This window comes from Podarcis bocagei, assembly GCF_964188305.1.
Source record: "Podarcis bocagei genome assembly, chromosome: 1".
Classification (NCBI taxonomy): domain Eukaryota; kingdom Metazoa; phylum Chordata; class Lepidosauria; order Squamata; family Lacertidae; genus Podarcis; species Podarcis bocagei.
Window position 1 is genome coordinate 59,356,047 of NC_138125.1, and position 18,608 is coordinate 59,374,654.

General features: G+C 42.4%; 1 long non-coding RNA gene across 1 annotated transcript in view; it reads right to left on the minus strand.

Annotated features, from left to right (window-relative positions):
- Positions 1–1,676: 1,676 nt before the first annotated feature.
- Positions 1,677–18,608, minus strand: part of LOC308571840 — a 91,414-nt gene continuing 74,482 nt past the window's right edge. Inside the window, exon 2 of the long non-coding RNA XR_014001598.1 lies at positions 1,677–1,889. This is a non-coding gene — a long non-coding RNA (uncharacterized lncRNA). The remainder of the gene's footprint in view (positions 1,890–18,608) is intronic.

The window sequence follows — 18,608 nt, forward strand, 5'->3', positions numbered from 1 at the left end:
GGGTTTCTGAAGGGAGGCTTTGACCGTACGCCGAAAGGTCGTCATTGCTCTCCCCAGCGCCGGCGGCGTAACGGCGGCGGCTATCTCTGCTTGAACATATGTTCTCCAGAGCCGGCCCATCCCCCCCCCACACACACACTGGATAACCCTGAAGCTCCCTAGGTCCCCGGCTGGGGACTGGGGAGGGAGAACGCCCAATGCCTGAGCCAAGGTCTACCCACATTTGAAATTTAATAAAGTTGTGGCCAATTTAATCCCATAGCACGTTGTCTTGAGTCGTTATTCCACATGACGGGGGGGGGAACCACTCGGGATCTGGGGACTCCGCCTGTCCATGCAAAGAGGATGCTGGATTAGATAGGTCTTTAGGCTCCTCTTTATGTACTTGTTAATACAAGAGCAGAGGATGGGGAGAAATAAGCAGACAAGTAAGTAGATAATTTTATGGAGAGGTAGTGAAGCTGTAGTTTGGTTCCCAACTTGCACACTGCACAGTGGGAAGAATAAGAAAAACATCTGCATTTTCTAGCACAAAGCTGAACACAATTGCTTCCTGGGTCATTTGACAGTCTGTGAACACAGATGAGCCTGCTTTGTGAAGATTACAGTACCTCTAGTTATCCAGACGCTTCATTGGCCCAACAGCAGCGAGAAGCTGCATCATCATCTTCTGGTCAGCTGCATCAGAGGTTCAGAAATTGGAGTGCTGGTTTCTAGCTTCAAGGGTGGTTTGTGCCTTACGTCATAGCTCTGGGCTTTCTGTATAGATTAACAGACATTGTGTGGTATCTGCTGATACAACACACTTCTGCTGGAACTTCTTCTCTTGTACCCTCAAGCCTCCTGTGCACCCTCAAAATCTGTTCCAAATATTTGGGGGACCCTCAAGAGACTGTTTGAGGGACACCTAGAGGGAGGAGAGGAAATGGAAGCCTTGTTGGACCAGCAGAACTAAGCTTTTAACTATGTGTGGATACATAAGATATGGGTTGTTGCTGTTGAAATAATGTCTGCAGGTGAACACTCTTTGCATTTCCCAAGTCTCTATAAGGGTCTTACATGGCTTACATGAGAAAATGTGGAGCCTTTTACCAATAATCTTGTTTTCTTTAATCAAAAACATAATAAAGAGACTTAGAAGACTTGACTTTAGCCCATCTAATTCCAGAATGCTTTAGAGAAGCTTGCAGTCTAGTGCAAATACACCACATAATGCTAACACAGAATCAATACACTATCTTAGTATTTCATACCATACCTGTAATAGGTATGGGGGTGGAGCAAACTCTGCTCTATTCTTTATTGCAGCAAGTTCAACTCCAGTACAGAACAAAAGCATACATCACTACTTGTGCACTGAACTATATGGTTTTTCCCCCTACCAGGACCAAATTATTTCAAGATAGGTGGGTGGCTTTTTGCTAGGAAAACAGCAAGCAGCGAAATTGTTGCTGTTTGTTGCATTTATTTATCTCTCACTAAATAAAATGTCTGCAAGTAATTTACAGTTGTAAACAACATTCAACGCTTTCCTCTTCTCACACACCAGAGTCCCAGTCCTGATTGGGCTTCCCTGCTGAGAAAAGGGTTTAAAAGATGGAATGCAATCACACAATTCTCATCTCACCTGGTTTTGGTCCAAATGAAATGTGGCAATGGTGAAAACAGGAGTGAACTTTTCAATTTCATAAATCATTTTAATTTTTTATAATTGTGACTGAATAGTATGTGAAGTAGACAAACCTTTGAGAATAAAAACAAGAAGGTAATTATGAAGGGTGAAGACAATGCACGATCAAATATTCACATTCTGTTGTTTGACCCTCAATGTCTAAGCAGCTCACAGAGGCTCCAATTGGCTTGTCAGTTGGAATGAATTTGTGTAATCCCTAAAAAAAAAAAAAGAACAAAGGCCCATCAGCCCTGTATTGTGTGAAAAAGCCTTTTCTATTATCTGTCTCAAATCTCTCCCCAAATCAGCTTCATAGGCCCCAAGTTATAGTGTTGCATGTGAGAGAGAAAAGGCTTCTCTGTTTATTTTGGCCAGGCCTTAATGTTCTCAGTCATCATGACTGAGAACATTAAGAGGCAGAGATATCATGCAGGCAGGCTGTGTTGATAAGCTTCATAAGAAAAAGGTTTAGGAAGCAGAGCAAAGTAGGATAGGATAGGCAGTATTGGGAAACAGATCTGAGGAAAAGATGGGCATCAGAGATAGAAAGAGGTAGAGAAGGCAGAGAGATGAGATGATGGATCACTAAGAAGGGAGAGCAGCAGAAGGGCAATGCTCATTGTGGGCCTGTTTGCAGGGTGGCAAGTGAGCAATGAACTAGATTTTGTATTGTTAGGAGTTTGGTGGTCTGGATGAGCATGAATGAGGTTTGTCCTGTTGCTCTGCTCAACAGCCTTCATGGGTGGCAAGAGCCATACCAAAATGAGCTGGATGGTCCTAAAGGCTGGGAATCTTTCCTCTTTGAAATGTGACATCCATCAAAGAGCAATATAGACCAGTGTCCTAAATAGGTTAGGATATTGAAGAGGGGGTGGAGCTTAATGGGATCAAAGTGCAAAAGTGGTGGATATTTTATGCCTGCAATTCAATATGCGGCTTAAAGCAGAAGAGGAAAAGAAGGAGGAATTGAAAGTCTCCAGCCATAAACTAGTCCTAGTGCTTGTGTCTGTTTGGGGTGATGAACAAAGGCATGGAACTCAGGGTGTTTTTTTAGCTGCAGGGATCTGAAACAACTGCTTTGGGGGTATTTGATGAAGGATCAGGGTTTTTGCTGCTCCCAGCAATCTTTTTGCTTCCACAATGCTCCTCTTATGTGCTCATGAATAGATATGAAAAAGACCCAACAAGTAAACCCTGAAGTGCTGGCCTTGGACTTTTCAATCCTTGTGGAATTAAGACTAGAACACTGATTTGAAATAACCCATATAAGCTTTTTCCACAAGAACCTAACAAATAAATTCCATAAATGTTCTGTTCATTCTGGGAGTGCAGACCCTCTTTCAGCATAAACTACCCAAGCAAAACTTTTCCTTCAAGACCTTTCACTCACAAAATGCAGCTCTGAGTTAGGTTTCTGGGAGGTATGTTGTTCATTCTTATGTCTGTTATGTTCTTGGCAGTTGTTTGAACTTACCAATAAAAGCCAAACCCTAGAAAGGGAATAGATTTTTATCTATGTGCAACTCAGGGCAAGATATGCTTCCAGCCAGAAATGGTGATACAGTGTATGATAGCATAGGAGTCATACAGCCATTGCAAGTTTTAACACATACCAAATGCAAAGCAGATCCTGCCTTTAAAAAAAAAATTAGGACAGAAAGACTTACACCCATAAATTACCCATATATATATATAGTGGTGAGTACTTTATAATACATTTATTGTTTTTAGAACTTGTTACAACAAATTAAACCCATGTAGATTCTTGCACCTTCTTTTTCTAGAAAACAGAAGTATTGCAATTTCAAACGATGTTGTAGCTGAGCTTTCTCCTGCCTTTCACACAACCATTTTGACAAGATGGCATCTGCATCTTATTTCCCTATGCAGTAACTAAGTAGGCAGGTATTATCCAGTGTTTTGCATGACATGTCCCATCGTATAAAATATCAGGTAAAAGCATTCTTTTGTTTTCAAACAATTGTCCTCTGCTGTTTCATTATATGTAGCTTATTTCAAGATTTCCAAGTTTAATCTCATTTATCAAAATATATAGGCCTTCCAAGATCCTGCCTTCCATTAATCATATTGGCTTGGATGCAAAGAACAGCAATAGATGCTATGAAGGTGCAACAAGGCTTTCCTACCTCCTTTCCACTGCAGCCTCTCTTGCCTCCTTAAAAATAAACTCTCCTAAAGATCAGAGGTCCCTCTGGAATGAATCTAGAATGCTGCCATATGTTGAGTCATCTTGATTCATCTAGCTCAGTGTGGTTTATACTGATTGGCAACAGCTCTCCAGAGTTTCAGACAGGAGTCACTCCCAACCTTAAATGGAGATGCCATATGAGATGGCAAGACAACTGGCAGGATTCAGCTATTCTCCCCACCCCCTTCATGACTATGTGGGAGCAGTAATGCTTCTCCTCAGCTAAAGGGTTCTCTGGATCAAAGTTATAATTTCTTAAATTCATGCTTTCCCAGCAGAATGCTTAAAGGCCTTTTTAATTCAGGGCGGCAAGACTTGGCCTGGTCCCCAAGACACCTCCCCCCCCTTTAATAAAACACACATCACAAAGAATTTTTGTTTAAGGTTTTTGGCATAAATTTGGCCACAGCTTTATTAAAATACATGAATGTGAGTGGTTGCTTAGGCATTGGTTAGGACTATCTGTCCCCCCGCCTGGGGACAGAAATGACTCCCAGATCCCATCAAAAGTCAGTAATGGAAAACAATATTGGGGAGAAACTGGAGCTGTGTCACAGGCCCTCACCTTCTCCCCGCATGTTCCCATGCGCGGCCCAAATCCAATTCCAGGGATTTGGATGAAAGCATGGCGAGCCCCTGAATTCCTTTAACAGAATTCCCTTGCAGCAGCAGCAGCAGCAGCATTGGAGCGGCAGGCCCAGCCAATCCTTACCCCCTCCACCAACCAATTTTTTAACCAATGCCTAACCGCAACCTTACAAGTTATGACAATTTGCTATGCAGTAGGCAAAAACCAAATGGCACCAGCCAATCAGCCAAATGGACAAAATTCCTACCAGGCCCCTGCCCCAAAAGCAGACGACCCCCTGACAGGCATAGCAAGGTCAACACATGAAACCTAAAATTAGGGAGGGTGGGCGGGTGATCCGGTGCACGCAGCGATAGAGAAAGCTCAAAGCTGCGTGCCCAGCTTAAGAAACCTCTGTTCCCTCCCCTAAATTGGCAACATCAAAATTGCCCCAGCAACTCAAGTGACCAATCACTGCCAGAGACCATCTATCCTTACCCACCTGACAACAGGGGGGTGGCTCGCCAAGTATCGATGACAGCAGTCAAGGATGACAGCCAAGGAGATTGATCAAACAGGAGTGGCCAGTCTGGGTATTGTTGGAGAGAATACCCATGGGTGGCTCAGCTGCCATAAGGAGGCAATACCCCCTGCAGCCATTTAAGGTGCTTTGAAATGCTGTAGCAATCAATTCCCCTGCTCCCTGAATCATTTGCCTAGAATTTCAGGTGGAGAGAGACTCTACAGTGAACTTGTGACACAGCAAATGGAGTAGTTTCTTGGAACACCAAAAACAAACAACTGGTTGAATCAGGCTTGTTTTTTAATTGACTCATTGCACTTGCAACTTTTTAAAAGACTGTAAGACCGAAGCTGTTTGTGCAATTACACAACATTATTCCATATTTTGCAGAAATTATTCATGCAAGTCTTGACCAAACTGTCTTCTAAATATTTACCAATTTCTTCTAAATCACCCCATTTGACTCGATATAGTTCTGTATAAACCTCACAAATTGGTCTCCAATTTCTTTCGGTTTTTCCACAAATCTTCCTCCTGTATTTATTTTATTAATACAGGTTTTTTCTTGTTTATTTGCCAAGCTAATAGTTTCCCTGGCTTGTTGGCCTGTTTGAATTGTTTCTGTTTTAAATATTTAATATTCCACTCTATTTCCTGGTTTATTATCACTGAATACAGTGGTGCCTCGCAAGACGAAATTAATTCGTTCCGCAAGTTTTTTCTTCTTGCGAGTTTTTCGTCTTGCGAAGCACGGTTTCCCATAGGAATGCATTGAAAATCAATTAATGCGTTCCTATGGAAACCGCTTGCCAGGCTGGCGGTGCGGAGAAGGGCTTTTCTCCCCACCGCAAGCCTTCAGGACAGGTACGGGAACAGAGGGGAAGGGGCGCAGCGCTTCTCCTCTGTTCCCGGGGCTTGCGGTGGGAGGAGGGTTTTTCCTCCCCACCGCCAACATTCAGAACAGCATTCTGAATGTTGGCAGTGGGAAGGAAAACCCTCCTCCCACCGCAAGTCTTCAGGACAGCCATCCGAAGGCTGGCGTGGGGAGAAGGGCTTTCCGCCCCACCGCCAGCCTTTGGAGCAGCCTTCCGAAGGCTGGCGTGGGGAGAAGGGCTTTTCTCCCCACCGCCAGCCTTCGGAGGAGCCTTCCGAAGGCTGGCGCGGGGAGAAGGGCTTTTCTCCCCACCGCCAGCCTTCGGAGGAGCCTTCCAAAGGCTGGCGCGGGGAGAAGGGCTTTCCGCCCCACCGCCAGCCTTCGGAGGAGGTCCGAGGACAGTGGGGAAGAAGCGCTGCGCTTCCCCGCTGTCCCGGAGATTTCCCTATGGGCTTTCGTCTTGCGAAGGAAGCCCATAGGGAAATTCGTTTTGCGAAGCGCCTCCAAAACGGAAAACCCTTTCGTCTAGCGGGTTTTCCGTCTTGCGAGGCGTTCGTCTTGCGGGGCACCACTGTATTGTGTTTGCAATATCTTAATTAGGAAAATCTTAATTAGGAAAAAATTGTATAGAATATGGGATAAATATAAAAACTTATATATAAATATAAATAATTTATAAATTTAGAAATAGAAATAGAAATATAAAAACACCATTTTGGCTTTCACCTTTGGAAGCCATAGCGGTGAAAAAATATGCTGGAAAGTTGGGTGACATAGAAATTTGCTAAGACAGGAGAGTGGAGAATTTAAATTAAAAGAGTTTAAGGATTTATCAGGGCTGTTTAACAACATGGTTACAATATCATCATTTGAATGAAGTATTTAAAAAGGATAGGAAGCAGGGGTTTGGGGAACAACTATCACAACTTAGAGAGAGACCTGTTAAACGGTAATGTTGAAGTGATGTCTAAAATGTATAAGATGTTATTGGAATGGGAGACAAAAGATGAACAAGCGAAATCTTCAATGGTACATTGAGCAATAGATATTGGTCATAAAATAGAAATGGAAGCATGGGAACAATTATGGAATACAGATATAAAAGTTACAGCATGTTATGGTTTAAGAGAAAATGATATGAAAGTGATATAGATGGTACCTAATCCCTAACAGATTGACAAAAATGTATAAATTGAAATCGAATAAGTGTTGGAAATGTAAAGAGAAAGAAGGTACCATTTTCCATATGTGGTGGTCTTGCAAAAAGGTTAAAGCTTACTGGGAAATGATATATAATGAATTGAAAAGGATGTTTAAGATAACATTCGTAAAAAGAAGAAGAAGCTTTATTCTTGGGAATTATGGGATCAGAACTACCTAAACAGTATAGAACTTTATTTATGTATGTGACCACAGCTGCAAGAATGTTATTTGCCCAAAGATGGAAGGAAGAAGAGGTCCCGACATGAGAGAAATGGTTACAGAAACCAATGGAGTAGGCAGAAATGGGGAAACTTACCGGAAGAATAAGAAATCAAGATAACAAACTTTTTAGAAAAGAATGGAAATGTTTTATTGAGTATTTACAAATAAACTGTAAACAGATGAAGACATTGGCAGGATTATTGTAAAAACCTGCAGTTTCAAATATATATATATGAGATATGTATGAGAATAGATGAATAAAAGAATAAGTTAAGACAATTGGGAGTATGCAGAAAAGGACAGAAATAAATGTAAAGAACCGCAGAAAGAGGGGGAAGGGAGTCGAAGTCAGAAATGTTAAAATTTTGGTTGAATAATTGTTGTAATGTATATAAATGAAAATTATAAATAAAATTATAAAAAGACAATTTGTTACCTGAGGCAAACAGTGCCTATCTACCACCATTTCCACATGCAGGAGCTGGCTGGACTGAGAGTTGAATCTTACTTAACCCCTGGTCATGGAACAACTTCGTTCACCATCCCTGAGGGAAGCAGGCTTAGCTTAGGATGTGGGTGGTGCTGTGGTCTAAACCACTGAGCCTCTTGGGCTTGCCAACCGGAAGGTCAGTGGTTTGGATCCCCAAGAAGGAGTGAGCTCCCGTTTCTCTGTCCTAGCTTCTGCCAACCTAGCAGTTTGAAAGCACGCCAGTGCAAGTAGATAAATAGGTACCGCTGTGGCGGGAAAGGTAAACGGCTGGCGTTTCCGTGCGCTCTGGTTTCCGTCAGGATGTTCTGTTGTGCTAAAAGCGGTTTAGTCATGCCAGCCACATGACCCAGAAAGCTGTCTGTGGACAAACACCAGGTCCCTCAGCCTGAAGCGAGATGAGTGCCGCACCCCACAGTCGCCTTTGACTGGACTTAAGCGTCCAGGGGTCCTTTACCATTACCTTAGCTTAGGGAGCACAGGGCAGGCTGTGTGGCAAATACAACTGTCCTCCAACAGGACAGAGGACAGAGACTGGGGAGCTGTGGTGACTGTGGTGCTCCCCCTCTACAACCCAGTATCTTCCACCTGAGGAGCCTTCCTCACTCTGGCTAATGGCAAGGCCCATCCTGACTGAGAAACAGCTGTGTACTTTTGAACCACTGAGCTCTCACAATAAAACTCTGAAATGATCACCTTCCCTCACAGGCCTGATCAGTGTCTTGTCATACGGTTACTCAATGCAGATGGCACCAAACCAGCCTCAGAAGCACTCCACCGAGCCAACTTGGGGTTAGTTTCGGCTGTGTGAAAAGTACACAGTGTTGTGTGGTTTGTTTTAATAGTTGCAACAGCTTCATTGTGTAAATATCACAGAGAGCATAGACGACTACTTGGCTTGTCCCAGCCCACTCCTTATGATCGCCCATCATTCATGGAAACAGATATCCGAGCAAGCACCGTCTCAGAAATAAAGAAATCCATAGGATCAGGAAATAGCACCATCTGCTGGACAACTAGTAGTAGACAACTGCTTTGTCCTGACAACAGCTTTAGCTCTTAATTGTGTAATTGTTAGGGTTACCATATGTCCTCTTTTTCCAGGACACACCTTCTTTTTCATGGGTACTTAAAATAAGAGTTGTCCTAGCGATTCATAGTTAAAAGTAGAAGTCAGAAAATGTGTCCTCTTTTTTGCTCTTCAAAATATGGCAACCCTACCTTGGGTCAATGTATGAATCATAGAATTGTGAGCTGGAAGCAGCCCTTGAAACAGTCTTTTTTTAATTTGAAAAATCATTTTGGAGGGAGGGCAGGCAACAAAACAACCTTTTTATGCAGAAATGGAGCATAACTACATTCAGGGTAATGCACAGCCTTAATGTATTGTTGGGCAAAGTGCAACAAATACCATTTGCTTTATTTTATACTATTTCACATTTTGCATGCTTACTTTATAAATATATAGATTTTTAAAAATGAAAAGGCATTTGGGGAGACAGACAACTGAGAGCACATAGCAGTGAGAAGATGCTTAATCCTTTCCCCATCCACCATTTTGTAATGGTTTCTCCCCCTCTATTTCAGTATTTGCAGTTTACGCATAGCTTGGCCCTGTCATCTCCTTTTTTGCAGGGATACCAAAAGTTTAGGTCTAGTCTACATATGCAGGAAAATGATACAGTCGTGTGGACTGTTCCATATTGGACAATGGTTAAGAGCGCCAGTTATGAATGTTCCCCCGTAGAGGAACAATATTGTGTAAGTCAGTGGGAACGGGGAAAATCTCATGGTTAATTCCTTCCTGACTCTGTCAACCATTGGCCAACAATCATCCATGGCAAGAAACCTGAAACCAAGGGAAGGTGGGCTGTGAAGTTGGTGATGGAATGCCAAAGTCACAGCCCAAGCTCCCATTTATAGCCCACACATAGACTCTGTCCCTAAGCCCTCCCCGCAGGAGCCATCTCAAGCTACTGATTGGCCTGTGGATCAAGCTCATCCTGAGCTACGGTGAAGCCACGTCCACCAATCAGAGGCAACATATGCTCCTGGTTTCATGCCATGCAGTGAACACAGTGTGTTTCCTCTGGTGGTGAATTGGGAGCTGTAAGAAAAACTAACATATTTTTTAAAAAAAACAAAAAAAAACAGTCCTGTTTTCAAACTTGCTGAATGAAATTGTATCTCAGATGTAACATTTGCTGTTATCCAGTCCTGGTATTCAAAGGAATACTATCTTGATAAACTCCACTAATGTTTTTGTGTTTTTGTGTTTTTAAAAACACACTTTAATAGCTACATCTTCTAAGAAACACAACCTGAAGTAGATGTTTCGCTTCTAACCCATCCAGCTTCCTTCCATCCAGAGGGCCAGATTTGATGAAGTGAAGGGCCGTGGAGGCCGACCAGAGTTGTTGACTTTTTTTAGGATTGAAGTTGTTGAAGTTTTTTTAGGATTTTACCCCAGGGGCTGGATTAAACCGGCCAGTGGGCTGGATTAGGCCCCAAAACAGACTTTGGACATGCCTGTTTTACACTGTCACACTCCATCAACCATTTCATTAGCATTCACAACTTTTCTCTTGTTCTTTGAAGGAAACAAAGCAACAGCTTGAAAGAGCAGCGTCAAAAAAATGAAGCCCTCAACCCAAGCCAGTCATCCCCTTGTGCAATGAGCAGATACTCGTTTAGTGCTTCGTAGGCTATTTGTGAAGCAAGTATGTCAAGGGTTCTGGATCTAATCAGTAGCAAAGGTAATTTCAAATCTTGCATAATATTATGTGCAGTGCATGGAGTTTGCAGAGCAAAACAGATGAAATTGCGGGGGGGGGGGGGAATCCATGCAGTCATATGGAACTTGTCATACAGAAACTGGGATACACTAGTTCTCTGTAGTAACAGTGTTTCCAGATGGATCTGACAGTGGTTAACAAGCTGCGAGCTGGATTCAGTGAATGGGCCCCATCAACAGAAGTGCTGTATTCGCACAGTAGGGCTTGCCCTCCTCTCCTCACGCTGCACGCCCACCAAAATTAGCTCATGGGGTTGGGAGAACCCCCATGACCACATACAGGGGTTGGAAGAAAGAAAATAGTTTCATCTGGCAAGCTGAAATACATGCGTTGATGAAGCAATCAGAAAAGTGCAATTCCTCCCTCAGTTTCCCCACTTTCAGTACCCAGAGTTCATAATGCAACTTTATTCCTGGGGCATTAGGATGGGGCAGAAGGAGAATGGCCACTAGTTCGTGATTGTTCAGAGAGCTGCTTCCAAGAAATTGACAGGAAAATGAGAAGTTGGGGGGAAGGTGAGCCAGGGATAGAGCCTTCTCAGTGGTAGTACCACTGTTAGGTACTAATTCTAGGAATTATCAAATAGACTCTCTCACTTCCCCTTTTAGACAGACTGCAGAGACATTTTTATTTTATCTGCATTTGATGGATAACTCTCTCCTGGTTTTACTTGCTTTTTATTTTTACTTGCATTTTATTTTAAATGCTGCATTCCTTTTTAGTATTTGTATTAATGTTCATATCAGATGCTGCTTTGGTACATTTTTTGATCTGGAAAACAGAATCAAAATGAAATGAAATCTATCAGTCAAAGGACCATAGAATTGGAAGACCCTTCAAAGGTGACCTAATCCAACGACCCTGCAAAATTATTATTTTATTTACAAAAACATGTTTGTATAGTGCTATTCATCAAAACGAATATAAAAGCCACTTACGACAGCTATGTAAAAAATTAAAATCAGAGATCAAGTATTACAGAGATATATTTTTCTTAATTCCCTGCATAAGCTTGGTGGTGTAAGAAAGTTTTCGGAAGACGTTGAAAGGTTATACCAGGTGGTGCCTGCTCAAAGGACTCCACCGCTATAGCATCTGTGAGAGATGGTCTTGCAACCTCTGAAAGATATGCAGAAGAAAATAAACATACAAACAAAAATTGAGAGATGATGACAACATAAAAATAGAGGTACAAAACAGCCCCATGAGGATTCAGCATTCTCAGTAGCCACAGAATGCTAGTTGATTTTTGGAGGACAGGGAGGGTGACAGCAGAAAAATGGAGGGGGAAACTGAGGCTGCAAGCACCCCCTACATATAAAGCACCTTCCCCACTCCTTTAGAGAAGCCTGGGATCTGTAGCTGACTCCACACAGAGCTATAATTCCCAGGATTCTTTGGGGAGGGCGGAACATGCTTTAAATTGATAGTGTGGTGTGTATGCAGCTGTTTCCTGAAAAAGGCATACTGAACAGAACCACCTCAAACTGCAAAATTTTGTTTGAAGCCCTACAGTAAGTTCATTCACAACATTACAGGGTGACATAGATACTATATATTATTCTTATTCAATAATGGTTACGCAAAATGTGTATCCAATCTCCTTCCTTTTCTACTCCTGCTGCCAGCATCATACTGTATCTTTCCACAAAGGTTTTGATGTCTGGATGTGCATGACACAGCGCTACTACATCCTTGGCTCTGACCCATGAAAAGTTCATGTCACCGTGTATTTCTTCATCTTTGAGGTGCAACAAGACGTCGTTTTCCCTACAGCGGACTGCCTCCTTTGGGGAAGGAAAACAGAAGCTGAAAAAGCCACCGGGGCATGCATTAAACATGTTATTTTGCAAATGTTTTACAAATGTGCAAATCAAAGGCAGCCCGCTCCCTCTGTTTCTGTCCTGTCCCACCCAAAAGGAGCAAAACAGTCCTGGGAACTTCAACTGAAATTAAGAGAGCGCCACACCCTCTCAGACATGAAAAAGAACCATAAATATAAGTAGAAGAGTTCTTAAACCTTGACAACTGATAGCTGTCTGGCTTGGCCTCTGGAACAGAATGTGCATGTTAATGCCTGTCAACTTTTGACAAGGATTTAGAAATGAACTAAGGGCATAGGTTTTGGAATATTAATATCTACCAAACACAGAGCAGTAAAGGATAAATAATGTAAGAGAGACATTCAGCTTTCTCAAGACTTATGGAACAGTGTTAAAAACAGCTCTTAATCTTTCATTCCTGTGCATTTTTGGTAGTCTGTCAGCATCCATCTCTCACAAAATTTTCATGATCAGACAAGTTGTTATTAGAAAGCTAGACCTCATGAAAATAGTTTGTGTTCCCTTCGACAACAGATTTGGATGGCATGCGTATTTATGGTATGAGAAAAAGAAAATCCATAAAGGTTTTGAGAACCACATCTTCCGAGGTCCTCTAATTGAAGTATGGGATAGGTATAAAAACCTATTAGAACCTAGACTACCACACTAGTTATCTCCTTTAGAAGTCATGAGTGTAAAGAAGATTAATATGAGAGGCAATTGGATCACATATGGTCAAGATTCCACCTAAGCATTAGGAAGAACTTCCTGACAGTAAGAGCTGTTCGACAGTGGAATTTGCTGCCAAGGAGTGTGGTGGAGTCTCCTTCTTTGGAGGTCTTTAAGCAGAGGCTTGACAACCATATGTCAGGAATGCTCTGATGGTGTTTCCTGCTTGGCAGGGGGTTGGACTCGATGGCCCTTGTGGTCTCTTCCAACTCTATGATTCTATGATTCTATGAATTGTTATTTAAAGAAGGAGGAAAATGGAAAATGAAACCATATGAACAGGTTAAAGAACATGTATATGATTGGTTGCATTATTTTCAAATAAATGAAATGTTTAGGAAAGATATTAAAGAATGTGGTTATGCTGACAAGGATTCTAAATTTCAGATTGAAATAATAGATAATGATTTTAAAATTTTATCCAAAATGTATAAGTTGTTGCTAGAATGGAATTTGAAGGATGAGGAAGTCAAGTCGGTTATGATACATTGGGCCAGAAACTTTGGCTATAACATACAATTTGAGGATTGGGAAAAACTATGGAAAGAAAATTTAAAGTTTACAGCATGTATGATGTTAAAAGAAAACGTTATGAAAATGTTTTATAGATGGTATATAACACCGGTAAAATTAGGCGAAAATGTATAAGACATGTAACAAGTGTTGGAAATGTAAAGATAAAGAAGGCTCTTTTTACCATATGTGGTGGGAATGTAAGAAAGTGAAAGGCTTCTGGGAAAGGATATATAATGAATTGAAGAAGATTTTAAAATACACATTTATAAAGAAACCAGAGGTCTTTCTGTTAGGAATATTAGGAAATGAGATAAAAAGAAAGGATTGTAAATCTTTCCAATATGCAGTGACAGAGGCAAGAGTGTTGCTGGCCCAGAAATGGAAACAACAGGAAATACCGACGGTGGAAGAATGGAGAATGAAGCTGTTAGACTATGCTGAGCTGGATAAATTGACTGGGAAGATTAGATATTTAAGAGACCAAAAGTTCATCGAGGACTGGGGGAAATTTGTGGAATATCTGGAAAGTATAAGTGAGGGACAGATAATGCTAGAGGGATTTAAAGAAGCACTGTGAAAAATTGAGAAGTATTGTTTAAAGGGAATAGAAAAGAAAGATATAAATAATGACAATATAAACCTAAGGAATGCTTAACTTAAATAATGACTATGGTTCTGCTGGATCTCTCAGCGGCGTTTGATACCATCGACCATAACATCCTTCTGGACCGTCTTGAGGGGCTGGGAGCTGGGGGCACTGTCATACAGTGGTTCCGCTCCTTCCTCCTGGGCCGTGTTCAGAAAGTGGTGGTGGGGGATGAGTGTTCAGACCCCTGGGCTCTCACTTGTGGGGTGCCTCAGGGTTCTGTCCTCTCCCCCATGCTTTTCAACATCTACATGCAGCCGCTGGGAGAGATCATCAGGGGGTTTGGGCTGGGTGTTCATCAGTATGCGGATGATACCCAGCTCTACCTCTCTTTCAAATCAGAACCAGTGAAGGCGGTGACGGTCCTGTGTGAGTGTCTGGAGGCGGTTGGAGGATGGATGGCGGCAAACAGATTGAGATTGAATCCTGACAAGACAGAAGTACTGTTTCTGGGGGACAGGAGGCGGGCAGGTGTGGGGGATTCCCTGGTCCTGAATGGGGTAACCGTGCCCCTGAAGGACCAGGTGCGCAGCCTGGGAGTCATTTTGGACTCACAGCTGTCCATGGAGGCACAGGTTAAATCCGTGCCCAGGGCAGCTGTGTACCAGCTCCATCTGGTACGTAGGCTGAGACCCTATCTGCCCGCGGACTGCCTTGCCAGAGTGGTGCATGCTCTGGTTATCTCCCGCTTGGACTACTGCAATGCGCTCTACGTGGGGCTACCTTTGAAGGTGACCCGGAAACTACAACTAATCCAGAATGCAGCAGCCAGACTGGTGACTGGGAACGGCCGCCGAGACCATATAACACCGGTCTTGAAAGACCTACATTGGCTCCCAGTACGTTTCCGAGCACAATTCAAAGTGTTGGTGCTGACCTTTAAAGCCCTAAACGGCCTCGGTCCAGTATACCTGAAGGAGCGTCTCCACCTCCATCGTTCTACCCGGACACTGAGGTCCAGCACCGAGGGCCTTCTGGCGGTTCCCTCACTGCGAGAAGCCAAGTTACAGGGAACCAGGCAGAGGGCCTTCTCAGTAGTGGCGCCCTCCCTGTGGAACGCCCTCCCACCAGATGTCAAAGAGAACAACAACTACCAGACTTTTAGAAGACATCTGAAGGCAGCCCTGTTTAGGGAAGCTTTTAATGTTTGATGTATCATTGTATTTTAATATTCTTTTGGAAGCCGCCCAGAGTGGCTGGGGAAACCCAGCCAGATGGGCGGGGTATAAATAATAAATTATTATTATTATTATTATTATTATTATGGATGATTTACGGAAAAGCTGAAGGAAGTCCAGAAAAGAAATAATTCGTGAAAAATTGGATGTGAAATTAGTATGTGTATTTCAAAAAAAAAAGAAAGAAAATAGTTTGTGTTCCCTTTGTCCACCATTGTGATCACAGGAGGAGGATTGTGACAGCCATGGTCATGCTTAAAATGAGAGAGGGTCGCTGCTTTCTTCTTCTTTTTCTTTCTATAAATCCAATTTGGTTCCAGACAACATACAATCCCAACATATAGATTGTACATAGGCTAGGGCAGGGGTTGTCAACCTGGTCCCTACCACCCACTAGTGGGCATTTCAGGATTCTAGGTGGGCGGTAGGGGGTTCTACGGCACAAGCTGAATCCTCCTTCCCTCGGGCATTGGTGGGCGGTAAGGAAATTTTACCATCAAGAAAGATGCATTAGTGGGGGGTAGGCATAAAAAGGTTGACTACCCCTGGGCTAGGGCACAGGAGTAAGTCATGAGTTCAGCGCTCCGTTTTCTAGCACTTCTTCTACGTGTCAGATCATTGTGTGAATCGGCCCTTAGTTTCGCAAAACTGTGTAATCCATGTGGAAACCATTGGATTCCACAGTCAACTGTTCACTATTTGCAGTTTAGTTGCTCTGCAGAAAGCTTTCTGGGGAGACCACGCATTACAAGGAACTCAAAAATAACTTTAACAAGGTTTTAATAACAAAAACAAAAACTCCTTTTACACTAAACATATCTTTTTTTTAAATAAAATATTTATTGAAGTTTCAGAAAAAGGAATTACATAAAAACAAGAAATACAAAGGTAAAAGACAAAAATAAAAATACAAGAAAAATACAGAATAAAAAAGTACACTTACAGAAAAAAGAAAAAAAGGGAAAAAATCAATCTTTCCATATCTTACATTCATATCCTTGTTTCCCTGACCTCCTCATACCTCCTTTTTTTGTGTTCCAATTCAATTAATTAATTCAGCAATTTCTTTCCCCCTTTTACACTAAACATATCAACAAGCGTGACCCAACCACCAACCCATCCCCCAGGGTACTGAGTGAGCTAGGTGCTGCTCTTTATATACTATACCCAATTGCTGACACAGCTTAATTAACACAACTTAGCAGCACCTGCTATACTCCTTCACAGCTGTAAAACTGGGTCACATTATTTGCTCTGGCTCTTAAAGACATACACATCTTGTGGAACAATAATGAACCTTCAAATTTAAAGAGACCATTCAACATCACCTTGCAATCACAAATATCACCCCCCCCCCCGCCAACCAATTGGTTAAATTGCCAAGGTTGTTTGACTACTTTCACATGCAGATCCCCCCATAAAAGATGACTACAGAGTCACTGAGCAAGCAGTGGGAAGTAAATATGTGGCCACATAAGTCTTGTCATCTTTCAGCTTGTTGTTCATATGACATTTGAATACATGTGTCACTGTGCTTTCTTAAAAAGCCAGTGGGCATCACACCATCGCCAAATGTATTTCTAGGTGGTTATCTGGTGGCAACACAGCAGCAACTGTGTTGGCCACCATTTTTCATCTTCTATCTGGTGTTGTAAGGGGGCGGGGAGTGAGAGCTGGTATTCCTCCCTCCTCCAAAAAAATATAGTAATAGGAAGGAAAGATCAGTGAAGTGCCAAGTGAATACTGTGCTTAACAAAGTATTTTCTTACATCATTACGGCTGTAGGAGATTCTTAAGAAGGAATTGCATCACATGTCTTTCTGGCATTAGTGGATTCTCAGTATTTGCTGAAGAAATGAATGCATGTGAATGGGTCCCATTGTGCTCCTTGAATGAAGAATATCCCTCTCAAGGAATCATTACACTCTTTACTCAAGGAACAAATTAACCTTGTGAAGAAGAAAAATATACAGTTGACTGCAAGCTTACTGATTGTTAAAATACATGTGACTTTTTAAAAGACTGCTTCTAAATGCTTCCTGTCTATTAAGAAAAATATTCTTTCAGTCCTCAATCGCAGAAATAGAAAAAGGGAGGCAATGAATGGCTTGGTGGCCTTTTCTTTTCATTCATTTGTAATTAGTCCAGGGACGCGGACTTATAAAAAATATTGGGGGGGCCCGGGAAAGCTCATGAATAATAAATAAGCTCATGAATATGCAAATAAAGTGGCGCCGCCTCCTCGTGAGCCAATAGGGGAGAGCGTGCTGCGCCTATTAATCAGCTCCGGAGCGGAAATTGGGTGGAGCTTTTGCTCGGGAGGGAGGGCAGGAGGCATGCAGCCCGACCCTGTGCATTTTGGGCTGGGGGAGGGGCGGCGATGGCGCTCTGCTGGAGGGGCGCCAGAGATTATTGGGGGGGCGGAGCCCCCCCAAACGAATTTTTGAGGGGGCTCGGGCCCCCTCAAGCCCCATGGAGTCGGCGCCTATGAATTAGTCCTCTCAGGGGACTGTGCAACCTCAGATTGCATGTGGGGTTTCTGCAGTATTCAGGCACAGTAAACTAAAAGAGCATGCATTAAGAGCCTTGCCAGAAAGCTATATATACACTCTTGTGTGAAGTTTAAATCAATATTAAGGTTCAGCTAGCAACAGGAGGTTTCTAGAGGAGATGAGAATATAAGTCAAGGTATGCCTCAGGCAATTTATTTAAACTAATTTTTAGGAAGAAACCTTCCGAAAGTAGGGATAAAATATTTGCATGCCAAAAGCTATAAAAGAACAGAGGAATACTAAGAGTTGGCTTTAATACTACTTTTTATTTGACTCAACCAGTTGGTCCATTATATCTGCACCTGAAGTGAGAGATTACCAGTTTGTGCTTGTTAAACTGCATTGTAAACAGTGCTTCGTTTATCCAGACTGTCCCATTTATGGGTGTGCTGCTTTGAAGTGGGGGGCTAGATTCCATGCAAAGTCTTGGTGGAGTCTGAGTTACGATCACAATCTTCCATTTCTCAAACACTCAGGACGAGTAAAATCAAGGATGCTAGAACAATGCTTCAAACAATGCACCCAGCAGCTATTGAATTTGGGAAGGAGGGGGATGTCTTCTTGATAACCAGTGCTACTTTTCTAGAAAAAAAAAGTGGTACTGGAGCTCA